The sequence below is a fragment of the Lissotriton helveticus genome, chromosome 2_2 (genome assembly GCF_964261635.1).
Source record: "Lissotriton helveticus chromosome 2_2, aLisHel1.1, whole genome shotgun sequence".
In the NCBI taxonomy this organism is placed as follows: Eukaryota; Metazoa; Chordata; class Amphibia; order Caudata; family Salamandridae; genus Lissotriton; species Lissotriton helveticus.
The window spans coordinates 11,670,371-11,687,483 of record NC_136060.1 but is presented as its reverse complement, the minus strand read 5'-3'; positions in this window follow the sequence as shown (position 1 = coordinate 11,687,483).

Sequence of the window (17,113 nt, the reverse complement as noted above, 5' to 3'; positions counted from 1 at the left end):
GAGTACTGGCTGTGCAACCCACACAAATAGCCTTTCAAATCCATCTCAAGCCCTGTGTGTGCAGTACACTGCCACTTCAACCTGGCATTTAAAACCACTTGACCAAGCCTTAAACTCTCCTTTCATTACAAAACCAAGGATCCGCACACATGAACCAGCGCCTGCTCTTCCACGACCGACCAGGAATCACCACTCCACACACCCTGCCCTCACACAAATATTATGCATCCTCCTCAGAAGTTCTGGAGAACAATCCTTCTCCCACTTCACCACCAAAGACTGGAACACCCTCCCCCTTCACCTCTGCACCACACCCCCACTGACCCTTTTCAGGAAGGGCTCAAGACCTGGCTCTTTGACTGATACCTGCAGTACAGCACCTGGATACCCGCTATGGTAATAAGTTGCACTATGCAAGTATAACTTTATTGACTGAGTGCCGCTTCAGCCTGGTATACAATTTTAAACTGCCATTTCAACCTGGCAAAACAAACCTTTTGCCAGGCATAAACATTCTTTTTTATGATCTGGCTTGACAGTGCAGCTGTCACCAGACAGTTACATGAGCATCCCTAGAGAGGGACTTTGGCTACAACTACATGTTGTGACCCAGGAGTATGTTTTGGTTGGGGACAATTTGGGTGTTTCCACAAAAAAGTGCTTGTCCTCCAGGCAGCTGTCATCATTTTGTTGAATTATTCAGCTGGCTGAGCTTCAAGTTTCAGTGGCACACGCATGACATTGCAATGCTATAAAAGTGTCTTAGATAACTAGGAAATGTATGATGTTTGTCTTCACCTGGCAGCAGCTTAGGAGGGCAGACATTAACCTTTATGGATTTTTTGGTCTGGCTTGATAGTGCAACTGTCACTTAACCTTTTGACCTACATCAATATTATTCTACGGTTCTTTGCTACCACAAAAATGCATCTTCGTTGTCAAGCTTTTTACTTGCAATGATTCACATTATCATTTAAAACCAAACCTATTGGCATTGCTAATGCTTGTTAATACTTATAACTCACCCCTAAAGTAGGCTTTAAAACCCCATTGGGAAGGGTGCCTGGTATTTAAAAAGCATCACATATCTGTCTAATGTTTTACATGTTCTGGCAGTTAAAAACCAACAGAGTAATTTTTTGCAGTATGGCAAGGCTAGGTCTTCCACAGTTTAACACTGGTCTAGACTATTATTTTTAATAAATGCTAAATTCAGTTTTAGAGTTGCTAGAATAATGGTTCAAGACCGAATATTGACAGTCATTTAAAATCCAACGTAATGGTCAAGTTGAATTAAATTTCTATTTTGGAAATTACACATTTGGAAATTTTTCATTTCCTGCCCAAGACCAAAAGGCTTTCTTGTCACTGTCCAGCTGTCTCCTGACCCATGGTGGATCCCCTGTGTTGAGTTGTGTGTTACTGGGCATAACACTCTGGGAGTGGGGTGGGGATTCTTCACTTTTACAAGATGGTCTCGGGGTCTGTGCCATCCTGTTCCTGAGTTTCAAAGGATGCCTACCTTGTCACTGGCAGATGAAGCTCACACCTAGGACAGCCTCCCCTTTGTCTATATAGTCAGGCTGGTACAAAATGCAGTGGAGCTAGAGAAACTGACTAGAACTGGTTCAGGGGTGAAAAAAGGCTTGCTTCCCCCCACCCCCCAACTCACGAGCTGGCATTGGGCATAACAGTGGACCTCACAGATCCATCCTAAGAATACTCCTGGACCTGTGAAAATCAGAAAAAGGATGACCTGCCATCTGAAACCTGAAGGAAAAACCCAGGACCCCAGAACTGACTCTAAGAGTCAGTTGGCTGAGCTCCTGCTTGAGATGCAGTGACATATCAAGCTTCAAACAAGCCCTTTCCCTGCAACTGCTCAGCTGACCAATGAAAATTGGTCCTGGCCTAGACCCTGCTGCTGGCCTCTGCTGGAGTGAGTTCTAATCCCAAGTAGTGCGTCCAAGGTCGTGGACCCTTGACTGGTGTTAGAGTGTACTCCTCCTGTCCTCAAACTTCAAAAGCTAGGACTTAGAAACTTTTTGCCAAATTCCTACCTGGAAAACCAATGGGGACCGGGATCGCCATTGAAGCAGCTGCCATTCACGTCAATTTGACGGTTGGCCTCAGCTTGCCTGTTTGTTTTGATGAAGGAGAAGTGGCTTCCAGAAAAGTTGCTAAGTTTGAACCCAGAAGGTTTCATCGGGACTGACACCGAACAGCACCGATCAACACTGAGTCCTTACTGGGAACAGACTACAGTCTTCTCCCACTTGGAGCTTTCCCTCCTTTGCCAATGACCACTTCCGGACACTGCTCTTCAGCAACCTGCTGTCATCGAGCCCAACTACGGACCAATCTTTCCCCACCTACGACTCGTCGATAGCCACTTTTTCTTCATAAAAACTTCTAAACCCAATGGTAAGTTTTCTACCGGGATGAAACTGGTCCCTGTATCTGACTCGCAGTCAGTCTTAATTTTTTACTTTGACGTGGTCAGGCACTACATGATAGCTGTAGCTAGCACTTTATGATTTTTGGTGCTATTTTTATTTTTTACATCATATCTCTGGTACTACTTATTGGATTTGTGACTTTTGGGTGTCATCTTATTTAATTAAATGTACTCTATGTTTTGAAATTGGCTTGAGATTTTGCTTGTGACCGCCCCACCCGCCCTGGGGGGGAATCGCCATTGTCCTCAATTCCACCCTCCGACTGAGCACACTTTCCAACAAGCCCACAGACCTGATAGAACACCTACACTTCAAGATGCAGGTCAGCTCTACCACCTTCCTCTAGGAAACCCTCATCTACCAACCCCCTGGACCCTGCAGACCATTCACAAACTCCATCACAGACAGCATCATCCCGCAGGCCATCGTATCCACACACTACACCTTGCTAGGAGACCTCAACTTCCACCTCGACAAACAACAAGACCCCGACACCACATCCCTCCTGGACAACCTCCACAACATAGTACTCCACCAGATCATGACTGAGCCCATGCACTCAGTAGGACAGACCCTCGACGCCATCTTCACCACAGGAAACTCCACCACTTTCAGCCACACCACCGAACTCCCATGAGCAGACCATTGCTGCAACCATTTCACCTTCAGAACACCCACCATCCACAGAACCCAGCACCTGCTCCCACACAGAAATTGGACTAAAATCACTGACGACCAGCTCACCACCTCACTCAACAACTCCACCCCAACTATCACGGACAACGTCGACCCCAACACCGCAGCTCAAACCTTGCACAGATGGATCTCCGACTGTGCCAACACTACAACCCCCCTCAAGAAGAATAACAACACACACACACCAGGAAAGTTAGCTGGTTCACCACCGAACTCCGAGAGACGCACATGCTGCCGCCTCGAAAAGGCCTGGAGGAACTCCAAATCTACAGAAGCCCACAACAAATTCAGAGCCACTACCAATGCCCACCACAAACTCATCAGAAATACGAGAAAGAAATCGATCCAAGACAGAATCTCCACACATGCACACAACAGCAAATAACTCTTCAGCATCATCAAGGGCTTCGCCTAACCCATCAGCGAGTCTACAGACATCCCTCCCTCAAAAGACCTTTGCGACAAACTCAGCACCTTCTTCCACCACAAAATCAAGAACATTTACGACAATTTTGACGAAGTAAGCCAGCACACAGAACCTCACCAACCAAACCGGACACCTTGAAGTCAAAGATTGACAGCTAGACTGCCCTCACCACCAAAGACACACTGAAGACGATGAAGTCAAGCCACTCCAGGGCCCCCACAGGCCCCTGCCCCACCACATCTTCAACAGAGCCGCCAACACCATCGCCCCCATGCTTTGCCACACCATCAACCGCTCCCTCACAAACGCCTTTTTCCCCTACGACTGGAAGCACGCTGAGATCAACCTCCTCCTCCTGAAGAAACCCTCGGCAGACCCCACTGACCTCAAGAACTACAGACCCATCTCCCTGCTCCCGTTCCCAGTGAAAGTCATTGAGAAAGCCATCAACAAACAACTCGCCACCTTCATCGAAGAGCACAACATCCTTGACTCCTCCCAATTCCCCTTCTGAAAGCCCAAAACCGGTCTTAGGATGCTTGTTTCCAGTCCAGGGAGGGCCTGGCCTGGCAGTTCAGGCTGTACTGTTCCCATTGGGTGCAGGGTCAAGACTGATTTGCATATGGCTGGGTCCAAACTGGAATGGCATGGTGAGCTAAAAAAAAATTGATTTAGGCCCAGATCTCTGTACTTGGATGAATGTATGACATTGTTCTGCATTCTGTCCGTCAATTGTTCTTTTTGCATCAGAAAGAACCACAGCACGGGAACCGCCCACCTCGCCGCAACAGATGAAATCCGCTCCCTCCTGGACAGAAGAGAGACAGTAGCCCTCATCCTCCTCTTCCTTTCAGGGACCTTCGACACTGTCTCTCACCGAACCTTAACATGCAGACTTCATGACACAGGGATCCAGGACAAGGCCCTCAACTGGATCCGCTCATTCCTCTCTGGCAGAATGCAGTGGGACAGACTCCCTCCCTTCCTCTCGGACCCGACACTGACCGCCTGCGGAGTACCCCAAAGATCCTCCCTTAGCCCCACATTGTTCAACATCTACAAGGCTCCGCTTTTCCTTATCGTCAGAACCCATGGACTCAACATTGTTTCACACGCAGACAAAACCCAACTCATTCTCTCTCTACCCAACAAACCCAACGCAGCCAAAACAACTTTCAAGAAGGCATGGAAGCAGTCGCCAAATTGATGAAGAGCAGCTGTCTACAACTTAACACGGACAAAACAGAAGTACTCATTATGGGCCCACACCCTGATGCCTGGAACAACACTTGGTGGCTCCCTGCCCTCAGAAGCCTGCCCACCTCCAAGGACCACGAACGCAACCTCAGAATCATCCTGGACTCCGAACTCAAAATGGACTGCCAGATCAACTTTGTGCATCCTCCTGCTTCCACACCCTCCACCTCCTACGCAAAACCTTAAAATGGATCCCTCTTGAGTCTTGAACACAGAAGGACCGGTACACACACCCTCATCACCAGCAGACGTGACTACGTCAAAGCACTCTACGCCGGAGTCAACAAAAACCTCACCTGCAAACTTCAAAACAACCAAAACACCACCGCTAGACTAATCGTCAACCTGCCACGACACTGCCACATCACCCAGCACCTGCACAAACTACACTGGCTCCCTATCAAGGCAAGTATCACCTTCAAGAACCCACGCGCACAAAGCCCTCCACAACACCGGACCAGCATACCTGAATAGTCGACTCACTTTCCACGCACCGCAAAGGACCCTACGATCAGCCCAGCTCTCCCATGCCGTGGTCCCTCACACCAGGAAGTCCAGATCGGAGGCCGTTCCTTCCTCGTGGCCAGATTCTGGAACGCCCTCCCGCTCCACTTCAGACAGACAACATCACTCCCCAACTTCACAAGGGACCTCAAGACATGGCTCTTCAATAGACCTCCTCCTCGATGACAGGACTGTGCACCCCCCCAGCTCCTTGAGACCCTTACGGGTGAGTAGTCGCGCTCAACAATCCCATGATTGATTGATTGATTGGTTGTGCCAGCCTACCAGAGTGTTAAGCACGTGTTTATTTACTGACTTTAGTGGTTCTCTTTGGCAAGGACTTAGATTATTATTTGAAGTGGGTTATCACGCTCTCAACTAATACTCCAATTTCGTACAACACCTCTCTGCTTCCATGTGGGTGTCTTTTTTTTACACTCCATCTTGAAACTCAAATGCCACATTTGCTCGTGCTGAGGATGGGAGTACTGGACACACTGAGACTTTGGTATGTTCTGAAAAGGAGCACCTACAGCATCATGCGTTCAAAAGGTGTAGCCCTGCCAGCAGGTGCTTCAGTGGGATAGGCCTCACTATATGGGATACTTACTGGAAAATGTTCCCAAAATCACTCCTCACACATTAGGTGCAATAAATACTACACAAACCAGGAAGTTTAAAGGCCCTCAAATATTGCTTCATGTTTCTGAGATATCGATACCATTTGATGGTCACCATCGACCAATGGTCAAGAGGCTCCCATAGGGCAAAAACATCTGTCAATATGCTTCCTCATCAAATGATGGTTCATCAAAATAAGAGTCAGAAACAAATAGACTTCATCCAATTTGTGTTTACTTTCACATTAAACATTTTTTATCTTTTGAGAAGCTTATATAAATCCTCGCCAGCTTGTAATGACCATCCAAACAGTGCTTAGCCACATTGCAACAAGATTTGTGCATCCTCTCTCACAATACCAATGTTCTCTCCTACATTATTGACAAACAACTCATCCCTCCCTCAGGGACTAAACACCCAGAACCAAAATCAAGTTCAAGGCCTGCATGGCTGAAATCACCCACTGAATGAAGACCAACTGTCTAAATCTCAACTTCGACAAGATTGAAATCATGATCTTCGAGAAGTGCACATCATCATGGGACTTTACCTAGTGGCCAACAAAGCTAGGACAGGCACTGCCAAGAATGTCAGGATCATCATCAACAACAAACTCAATGTCATCACCACCTCATGCTTCTATAGCCTGAAGGTGCTGAGGAAGATTTTTATATGGCTCCCAAGCAGCACCCAGAAAACCATGATGCATTACCTGGTTACAAGCAAACTGAAATATGAAAACACCCTATATGCCTGGATCAACAAAAAAACTCGCAAGAAGGCTGTAGAACACTCAGAACACGTCAGCCAGAATTACTCTCAACCTTCCACGCTGCACTCACACCAGACCACACCTGAAGAATCTCCACTGGCTCCCCATTCACAAGCAGGAACTATTTAAACTCCTCACCTACACTTCCAAGGCACTACATTACACAGGCCCAGCTTACCTCAACAATTGTATCTGCTTTTGCACACCCCCAAGACATCTCCGTTCAACTGGACTCCTACTTGCGCAAATTCGACGCATATGGAAAACCAGAAATGGCCGCCGAGCCTACCCCTACATCACTCTAAAAGCATTGAAGATCCTGCCTCTATACATAAAATTCTCCTCCTAACTTATTGAATTTCATAAGATCCTGAAGACCTGGCTTTTTGAGTAGTCCCATTAGCCCTAGGCGTGCCCAGACTCACACCTGCTCAGCGCAAGGATACCCTCCTGGATGATAGTGCGCTCTATGAATATTCATAACAGGACATAAAATAACATAACATTATTGGAGTTTGATCCAAACTTTCCAGAGGTTCTCTTATATCTAAATGTGTGCAGCCTGTTAGCTCACATCTTCCTATACCTCCCAGCTCTTCGTCCTACTTAAGGATTGTGACACTGAATGTACCATTGGTAGAAAAGATTATCACAACATAGATCCTGGATGATCATTTCATAAAAAATAGGAACTCGGTTCCCAATACCTTTACAATTAACATATGAGGGCTCACCTTCATAGAAGGGTAAATAAACTCTTGCTCATAAATGACGAATACCTCATTCACTACTGTCACCATATACTCCTTCAATTTAGGAATGTAACATTAACATTCTTCATTAGTTCACCTGTTGTGTTCCAATTTCTGATGCCAAATGGTAGTGCATAAATGGGAATGTGAGGTAACCAAAATTCTTAATGGGTCCTGTGCAACTGTTCCATTATTTTTTTGATTCTCTCTAATCTCTGGAAATTGACTCAGTTAGGCAAATCAACCAATAAACAAAGTAAAATATTGGCACCCTTTATCAAGTGTTTATTTGCAAGCATGGCGAAGTAAGATTTGGAGGTGTTCTCATTGTCGTAAATGTATGGTTTGCCCGTATAGAAGACAACGTAGTACTAGTAGATTTTCAACTGGGTGGTGCATCTGTCATTAGACAATTTAATTCAAAACTCGTATTCAATTGAAGGATTGTCACTTTCTTTCAACCAAGGAAGAGAAAACCTTCATACTTGTCATATAGCTACAAACGTCTACGATCACAAATGACCTGACTGCCCTACCTGAGTCCTTCCTGGGAAACCTACACAAGTCCACACCATGCTTCTTAAAAAAGAAACATAGACCAACCCCAAAAATCCTAGTTTATTATCAGCTAATTTACAACTTACCCTTTCCTAGAAAGATGAGGAAAATGGAAGTCAGAACACAGCTCCAAGAATGACTTATCTGTCCATTTGCAGAATTTGTTTCCATTTCCAACAAGTTCGTGTGCCATTTGCGAACATTTCGTATATCAGGCCTTAAATATGTGTTGATGTGTGCTAAATTTTAAAGTTTATAACCTTTCACCAGATACTTGGCATGCATGCAGTTTTGCACGTGAAGTGACGTAGTCTAATTGAGGAATGAAATTGTATGTGTTTATGACATATCATTTAACGAGAGTGTGATGTTTGACTACCCTCATCACTAGGTTTGTACTCATGAAATTCTCTAATTGTACAGAGCGCACCAACATTTTGATTGCATAGACATCGAAACGACAGGGTTCCTAAAAAACCGACGTCATTTGTAGTAATTTTCTCAAGCTCAGGAGAAGGGAAGGATGCTCAGGCCCTGCTGGGATTTGAATCTGGGGATGAAGGTTGCACACAGCTAGCTATCTGCATCAGGTGCTTGGCATCTTGAGCTCTCTTACCCGCAAACCAGTATAAATTACTGCGCGCAGAATGATTGCCTGTTCTTCTGAAAACCCTATTGGCCGGAAGCTGCTCAGACTTAGATTTACTTAGAAATGCATTAGCACAACACACGAGCACCCCAGGATTTCATTTAAAAATGATTTTTCATCTTCCAAGCAGTGGGTTGTTTAAAAGACATAAATGTCAATTATACCATCATTCCACACCAAATTACCTGCCGTTTAAGGGCGGAATGCGCTGAAAAATCACCGTTCCTTGCCATCTGTAAATACAAACATAGCCCGCTCCGAATTTCCAGGGGGAGGGGGGGGGGGGGGTGGTGTCGTACCTAGCCACATTCGCCGGGTTTTAGGCGGCAGTGTTTTGCCCACAGAGTGTGCCTGTGCGGTTGTCCGGGGTTCCTCTAGCTGGTGTGGGTGGCCGGGGGCCCGGCGCGCGTCAAGCGGCTCCACTCGTGACCAGGGGATGATGAATAGCGGTGCTCTAATGCTCCAAGGAGCCAGTTAGCAGGGAGGAGCGCAGCCATACCAGAGGGGCATTAGATAACATTGCCATCCAGCCTACGAACTGTAGACATTGATTCGAACTAAATTGTGACTGATGATCAGTCAATGACGATTTCCATAATCATTATGCCGTCAGTAATTCATCAGAGTAATGATATTCGTGTCCCTGATGTCACATTCATCGCGGGGCAAGGGACCAGGGGAACATGCCGTGATTTCTAAAAGCCTTTTCTAACAAACAAGCAGATTTCTCATCCTCTGCAGTCCGCCGGGCTGTCGAGTGATCGCCACGTGGACAAAAACTGCGTGGAACTGGGCGATCTGGGAAGGGTTCTGCTGATAAATATCTGTCCGAAAAGATCCTTTGTTTGTTTTCCTTGTCGAGATCTGACGCGTGCAGCCTTTTAGTTTCTTATACATTTATTATGTTAAACAGTTCTAGGAGCAGGTGTTTCAGAACAGAGGGCGGGCCAGTGTGCCAAGAAAGTTTGGGTCAGACTCATAAAAGAAACACTACGCACGGATTTACCTACGATAAACGCAATCATGTTGGAGGTCTCTGTATGTCTCCGCGACACACAGCTGTATCTGGCAGTAAGAAGAGATATTGGGGCATATGTACAAGCCCATATCGACACCGGAACGTCACTTTTTTTGACGTTCCCGTGGTGATAGGAGCCTTGCCTTATGTTAATGCTGCCTTGTACATAAGGCACCCTTTTAAACTATGTTTAGCGTGAAAGGGGCGTGCAGTGGGTGTTTGTGGTGGGCATTCCACCGCAACACCCATTGTATTTGACGCCGCTCCCTATGTACAAGGGTGGCGTACATAGGAGGCAGCGCCGAAATGAAGACAAGGAAAATCCTGGTCTTAAGTTGGCAAAACAAGGAGAAATGCATTATCTCCTCATTTTTGCTTTTTCCGTGTGTGCTGCCACATGGAAAAAGCAAAATGCCATGGTTTGTTTATCTACAGGAAGGTGTGTCCCATCCTGTACATAAACAAACCTTTTTAACCTCATGGCTGCTGGAGCGATTCCTCTGCAGTGCTGGACCGTAATAAAAATGGGTGTGGTCATGACGAGCTCAGCTCATCATGAGCACCTGAGAGGTATATGCCATGACGAGCTAAGCTCGTTAAGCTCGTCATGAGCACCGAAGGGGTTAACCCCTCCCATGCTGGTGACGGAACCACTCCGTCACCAGCCTCGGTCGTGCTGTGCTGGTAACGGAGCGGTTCCGTCACGGCCCGCTCGGTGCGCCTGCGCGGCGCTGATTTCGCGCCTGCGCGGCGTGTTCTATTAAGCGGGCGGGGCCGTGACAGAACCGCTCCGTCACAAGCACAGCGCGCCCGAGGCTCGTGACGGAGCGGTTCCGTCACCAGCATGGGAGCACTGCGCGGCCCTCCCTCCCCCCTAGCGCTGCGGCGGAATTGCCGCCGCAGCCAAGGGGTTAAAAAATGCCATTTTGTAACTATCATATGTGCTACATGAAGCAGCACACAAGAAAGTTATAAGATGGCATTTTAGGATTGTTTATGTGCAGGAAGGGATGCCTTCCTACACATAACCAATCCTCCCCTGCACACAGACACCCTTACACTCTAGTGCAAGGGTGCCTGGGTTGGCGCTAAGTTGTTAAACTTAGCGCCATCGCAGAGGGAAACGCAAGGCTGCACCACGTTCTTGTAAATATGGTGCAGCCTTGCTTTTCCGAAGTGGCTGAGTGTGTTGCTAAGCCCAGGAGGCTAACCACACGCTCTGGAGAACTGAGCCTTATGGGCCGAGCGGCGCAGGGCACGCCTTTAATCTCCGGGTTCACCTGCCTTATCTGACAGAGACACAAGACACTCCGTTAGGCATAGAAAAGCGGGATTTATTAGCTGCAGCTAAGCACAGTTGTCCGAGAAGTACACTAATGGTAGGTTCTCAGGAGACTGCCGCTTCATTCCGTGGCGCACAGTCTTTTATACCATACATATTTACAATACCTAGTCCCAAAACATACAAAACTGACAAATGAGAAATGTTCAAAAACAAGCTATCAAATATCTTGTGTACGCCCTTCTTTCAGACCCCGTGTTCTCCCCTCCCCTCAAGTTAATCAATGCTAAATGCATGTAATTCAATTTGCAGGTGGCAGGACGTATTTGCAAGCCTCAAAGGATAGTTGTGTAACAGGAGAGTACACGGAGAGAATAGTGAAGGCCAGTCAAATAAGATAAAGAGAAAGAAGAATGGTGGGACCCAAACAGACAACTAAGACAAGGATCAATCAGTCTAGACATGGATTAACTAACTCGGCCAGTCCCTGACATCGGTTTCATAAACAAGGACAAAGGGTTACTTTTTAGCAGGAGAGACGAGCAGCTGAAAAGGCAAAAACACCATGTTCGCCGTGTCGCCTGAGTGAGGGCAACACAAAATGGCGGATGTCACAAAATGGTGGCTGACTACGAAGCACAGTCGAAAATCACAGAACCTCAGTCCCTCCTTTTGCCATTACTCAGGCAAAACACAAAGGACTCAAGTTAATCTGAGTCAATGTCAATGGTCATGAGGTCATTGAGCTGTTGCTGCAACATCATCTTAATGTTCTCTGTTTTCTGTGACGCAGACTTTGGAACACACAAGGTGGACAAAGACCACAGATGGCAGGACCACACTGCAAACAGAGACAACAAGAGAAAATGATGGCTAAAATCATTCCGAGGAAAGTTAACACTTTCCATCCCCAGTAGTCCCCAAAACCATCCCATCACGGACCAATCTCCTGTGTCCTGATGAATAGACTCAGAAATCACGTGTAATTTAGAAATGGCTTGGTATACTGTAGGAGCATTATCAGGAATGTAAATGCAGCAACTAGACCCAATCAATTTACAGACTCCTCCTCTATCAGCAAGGACAATGTCTAAAACCATTCGGTTTTGTAAAGTCATGAGACGATTCGCCTGAAGTTCAGCCGTCAAGTTACTCAAGGCTCCGGAAGTTACATTTATCGTAGCCTCGACAACACAAACTAGCTGTCTGATGTTTCTACTATTAACCATTGGGCCCCAGAAGGGAAGAAACCCTTTAATAAAGTCTCCTCCCTCTTGTCCAGCTGTGTTCCCAGAATCAATAACCCCTCTACCATATCTTTTTCTGTAATGACTTGAAGGAGCAGTGTATGTAGGGGGAAGAAAAAAAGCTATATAACATGTTTCTGAAAAGTAGGCAGGAAGCCATGTATAGGCCCTATCGTAACAAACAAAAGATGTACCTTGAGATGGTACTAACGGAGAAGAAATCAAGGGGGAATAGACATAGGTATGAGAACAAACACTCCTTTTTATTCTTAATATTCTGACCAGTTATTTGCAAACATAAGATACCTTTATGAGGTACAGTCCAAATTGGTAAGGATCTTCTTTGTCTAGCCTTGTCAGCAAGGCTAGTAATGTAACGAGTCACATTCCATGTGAGAGTAACAACCTAGGCCATTAACATTAAGCTTGCAAGTGATAATAAAAAACTAGACAAAGCCACGCAATTTGTGCCTAAGCCAATATATAATTTAAATAGAGAAGAACATCTGGCTCTCCGATCTCTATCACTAAATAAGACCCTCACAATAAAAAATTGTGATAAAGGTGGAGGCATAGCAGTCATGGATTCACAATCATACGAAATGAATATTCTTAGAATGTTAAACGATTCTTCATTTTATACTAACGTGAAAACATATTCTACTAACTCTCTCTTTAGAGAAGTACAACTATTGACCAAGGAAGCACTTGACAAAGGTGACATTTCTCCTAAAGAATATGATTATTTGAATTGTAATCAAGGGAAAATTGCGTGTGTATACGGGCTGCCTAAGATTCATAAAAATCAAGAGAATCCCCCCTTTAGGCCAATTGTATCAACTATAGGTACCATCACGGAACCCCTTTCCAAATATGTTGATAACTTTCTTCGTCCCTATATTAATAAAATGAAATCCTATGTGAGGGACACAGGACATATGATTACTAAAATTGAAAATTTGCCTTTTAATTCTTCACACGATCTACTTGTTACCTTAGACGTTGAGTCGCTATATAGTAATATTCCGTTAGCGGCAGCATTGGAAACTACTAGATGGTTTATTGAAGATCAACAAGTTCAATGCCCAGTCGAATTTGTACTTAGATGTCTAGAGATAGTTCTAACTGAAAATTTCTTTACATTTGGTAATAATACATATCGCTCGATCAAGGGCGTGAGTATGGGGGCTTCGGTGGCACCATCGGTGGCTAACATATTCATGGCCTCTTTTGAGGAAAAATATATTGACAATGAAATTGCCCCTTTCTACGAGTCTGTATCTCATTGTTCCAGATATATTGATGACATCTTTTTTGTCTGGACCGATGGGAGAGAGACCTTGATGGAGTTTATCTACTGGATTAATGCCATAGACTCCAATTTAAAATTCACATAACATATCAGTCCCGAAAAAGTGGAATTTCTGGACATAATGATCATTGATGATGGAGGTAACTTAAAAGTGGACCTTTTCACAAAACCATCAGCAAGGAATACTCTGCTACATTACCGCAGCTTCCATCCCCGTAATCAAAAGGACAGTATTCCTTTCTCTCAATTTTTGAGAGTAAGACGAAACTGTTCAAACCTTGCGGACTTTGATAAACAAGCAAGTATCATGAGATCCAAATTTATCAATAGGGGGTACCCTCACAGACTTGTGAGGGACTCATACAAAAGAGCGCGTTATTACGACCGAGATTGCCTCTTAGAAACTAAACCATCTAAACAAACGAAACAAGTAATCTGTATAATTAAACATTCCACCTTAAATGCCAAAGTAAAACAAATTATCAACTCAAGTTGGCATATTTTAAATAGTAACTGTACAGAAGAGAAAAAATTAATGAAACCCCTTTTTGCCCATCGTCGAAATCGAAACATTAAAGACCATATTGTACATTCTCGCTTTAATGATTCTCATATTCAGCCTAAGTTCATACAGAAATCAATTGACACCAATCAACCAGTGAAAGGTACCAAACCTTGCTCGTCTTGTAAATCTTGTGGATCGATTATTCTTGGTGAACAATTTACACATAATGGTCTCACTACGACTGCGAACCAACTTTGGAATTGTAAAACATCCAATGTAATATACTATATCCAATGCCCATGCAAACTTGGGTATGTAGGTGAAACCTCCAGGAGTATTCAAGTCCGTCTAACTGAGCACCGTTCAGCTATTAAAACAAAAAAGCTGACGGCACCCATGGTTAAACACTTCTTGGAACATAACCATGAGTCAGATGAGTTTAAATGGCGAATCCTGGAAAAAATTTCGATCCCTGATTCTAAAGGAGGTATGACAGTTAGGAAGAAACGTGAGGTCTATTGGATCTTTGTGTTAGATACGTTCAGAAATGGTCTTAACAGTGATTGTCCTTGGGAGAATGCGAAATACTGAAATTGATCTCTTTCCATCCCAAACTTCAGGTGATATTCCCTGCAATAAGAACTGAACTCTCACAGAAGATCCCTTCTCGTACTACCATTCATAGACTCATATTTTGATTTAGTAATCTATACTGGATCACTGTATTCATTTGGACACATTTTCTAACAATGTGTGAATTATCGTTTTATAATTTTTTCAGTTTATTGGTGGATAAGATTTGCGTATATTATTGGCAGCAACATATTTATCTGATCCAGTCGCGCTATCTTTCGTTATTATGTTTGGATATTTTTTGTTTGTGTTAAGTCACAAATACGCATTGAGGATTAAAATCTTCATTGTGATTACCAGGCTATAGACCTGTGAGCCCGTGTTTATTCAGATTATTCTGGTGGATATTTTCTGTTTTGTGTTAAGTCACAAACACGCATAAAGGACTTAAATCTTTATTGTGAATACCAGGCTATAGACCTGTCAGCTCGTGTTTATTTAGAGTCTTTTTGTGGAATCATTAAATATCATGCAAGATGCGTGACCGATTACTTTAGTCCGTTATCTATTTTCAGTGCCCCTATGACTTCACCGACAGATTCTATTAGTCCATTAGTCCATTTTCTATCTCTGTGGTAGGTCACATGATCCAACTAGGCGTGGTGTTTGCAATCAAATAACGGCTTAAAAACGCTAGGTTACAGAGCAGCAAACAATATACATCGAATATCGAAGGTCTGCACCGGTCGCGGCCCCTGGTCCACATTTTTCCTTTATCTAATCTTAAGGTAAGTGCACGAAAACCCTTGGGGTTTATTTAAAACCGGCTCACGGTTCTCTTAGAAGAGAAATTACCGTTATACCGCTATAACCAGCTCGTCACTCATCAAGTGCTTCCAAGTGCTCGTACATTTGGGTGTTTACATCTCGATCATTTGAATCCGACTCACGGTTCTCTTAGAAAAGAAATTACCGTTATACCGTTATACCGAGCTCGTTATTCATCAAGTGTTTTTAAGTGCTCGTACATTTGGGTGTTTACATTCCGATTATTCTTAAGTTAGGAGGTTGAAATACAGTCAATTTAATTGCAGTATTTTTCGCAATTTAATTTATCGTGATCGTTATCAGTTACAAATATTCTTTATTTAATTATACAGAGAGAATATCCGAAGTACCACCATATCAGGAGGACATCGGGCAAAGTATATTATTAGAACATCAAGTTGAGATTTTCTTCATTTTCATTTCTTATGGACCAGGTGGCATTTTTAAATATCGCAAATCACAGGTATTACTATAGTGTTAAGAAGTAACCCAGAAGGCTATAGCGCATATGTAAAAAATTGCGCAGAAAGTTAAAGCCTCTGTAATTTATCGTAATATAATTTCACTATTTCCTTTTCTGACTCCATAGATTTTATATTGTTTGAATTTACCTGAGACCGACTGATTGTGAGCACCTTTGCTCGCGCTATCTTCTTGGACCAGGTAAACTCGAAAGTAGGGTTACTTGTTAACAGTGATCCACTGAAAAATAATCCTTCATTATTTTAAAACATGTTTTTTCTATGGTCTTTTTATTTTCAGTTAACCTGTTTGGTACTCGCAATATCATGACGAGTTCCATATGTAGAACATAACGTCAAGACTGACTGTTTGTAACCATCAGAAAATTAAGGTAAAGACTAATAACCATACACAAGAAAAAAATACAAGATCAGACAGATAGGTACTACAATAATGGCATTTTCCTTAATATTTAAAAACCATCTATAGATCAGTGAGGATGTTGATAATATCTGCGCTAGTCAACTAAGATTGCACCAACTTATATTAGTGATTCTGAATTTGTCTGAAAGAATAAGGCATATATGTTTGAAAAGAGAGGGAATGATTTGAAGTGAATGAATTTATCTGTCACCCAATAAAGTTTCCCTTTGTGTATTAAATCTGGTCATTACCTGGGTGTATCTCTGTATCATTCTACATCCTAACTACCTACAAACCCTGTTAAATTGACTTAATTGGAAATGCATAGAGTTCCCCTTACCTGTTTCCACTGTCCATATCGCCCGCCACCCCACCTTCTCAGCATCAAAAATACTCTGAGCAATGAAATGTTCTAGAATGAAGCAATAGTTGCTGTCTTTTTTTGCTTGTATAATGAGAGGTTAGATATTAAATGGATTGCTTTTTGATATAATTGAATGATTTATTTTGTCTTATTGAGGTTTCCTCTTTTAGGGATTATTTACTATTTGTAATAAGTTTTTGAATCAATTCTTTGTTATAATTACAGATAAAACGTGGCAACTCTTGAGGAAGGCGCTGGTCGCCGAAACGCGTGTCGAGATAACGATACTATGCCACCTACTTCTTTTTATAAATTTTCTCCCCCCTTTTTCTTTTTTGATATAATTGTATAAATTTGTGAATTTTACTGTTTTTCGTACTTTATTTTGTGAATAGGTTGACATT